We start from the raw sequence: 1456 nt of genomic DNA on the forward strand, positions 1-1456 counted from the left end.
ATACCTTTTGAGCATTTCCCCCCTCCCATTCTTTCCTCAAATTTTCCCAATCAGCTGGCAAATGTTCAACTTATTCCCTTATATGGCACATCTATCTGCTGGCTAAGCACTTCCTCATACGTGTCTTTCTGCTAGCTAAGCACTTCCCCATACGTGTCTTTTCTTATCTTTGCATTACTTAAGACAGGAAGCGTATGGCAGGAAACATGGTGATGATTCGCCGTGGAAGAAACTAAAAAGTTTTAAAAATTAGTTTCTTCCACTAGATTCACAAAATGTTTAGGGGTATGCATCCCCCTAGAAACCACCTTTTTGCCAAGGCACCCAAACATGGTTTGTAGTTTTGAAATATGAAAACAAATGCATGTTATAAAAGACAGAGTGAGACCTCTTTGGCAGGCTGGTTAAATTTGCAAACAGCTGCAATTTTCTGGCTAGCTGGTAAGGCAGGAAGCTGGACTCTTGACCTGCCTGAGTTTAGCAAACACCCATTGTTTGGTAATGCCGCAACTGCAAAAACAGGATTAGTACAGGAATTTACTGCAGGAAATATTTGAGAGCAACCCTTACAAGGTACAATGGTACAGAGAAGGTAGAGAGAAATCCTTCTCATGCCCTGCATGTATGTCTTGCATTTCTAAAAATATTTCTAAAACAGGTAGCACAAAAACAGGAAACAGCTCCCAGTCTGCAGAGCTGAAAACAGGAAGCAGCTTCTGGCCTACGGAGCTGACGCATTTGCGGTTTCTGCCTAACCACAGCTTTTAGCTCCTTTGCCTTATTAACCCTTCCTTCTCCCTTCACTAGAACACTATGGATAAAAGTCAAAATGAAAAGAAAGAAAGAACTAGTTTTGGAAAACTACTACAATGATTTATATGGAAACTCAGCCAGGGGGATTCAAGGAAGTCACGCAACAATGATAACAAAAGTGGAATTTTTACAGTTTGGATATATGTTTGTTTGCTTGTTTTCTTTTTTGTTTGTGGATATGTTTGTTATAAATTTGGAAAACTAATAATTTTTTGGGAGGAAAACAGAAAAGAAATAATTTTCTATTCAGGCTGGCTATTTCCTGCAACAAACAACAACATGATTTCCTTACCAGCAAGCCTTCCTCTCTGCCTGTGTTTGCAACAGGTAAAGTCCACTCTCTCTAAAACTGAGACTGCCTAGCCCTAACCGAAAGGGCTTCCATAGGGAATTGACCCGGATTATCCCATTTATACGCCCTTGTTTGGGGTGCGGGGACTCCTCCTACTGGACGGTTCTGGGATCTGTCCCCTCTCACCTAGTTTCAAAGTCCAGGCAACCACTGCAATGAGCAAAGCGCACTGGAAAGTTTGGCAAGGCGGTGCTGCGATTCGTACAGATGTTGCAATGTCCCACCCCCAGCTGTTGCTCCTGGGAAGCTGTGGGAAACTCCCTGGTTGAGCACCTCCCCTTCCACTCATCA

The sequence above is a fragment of the Podarcis gaigeae genome (assembly GCF_964106915.1).
Source record: "Podarcis gaigeae genome assembly, chromosome: 18".
In the NCBI taxonomy this organism is placed as follows: Eukaryota; Metazoa; Chordata; class Lepidosauria; order Squamata; family Lacertidae; genus Podarcis; species Podarcis gaigeae.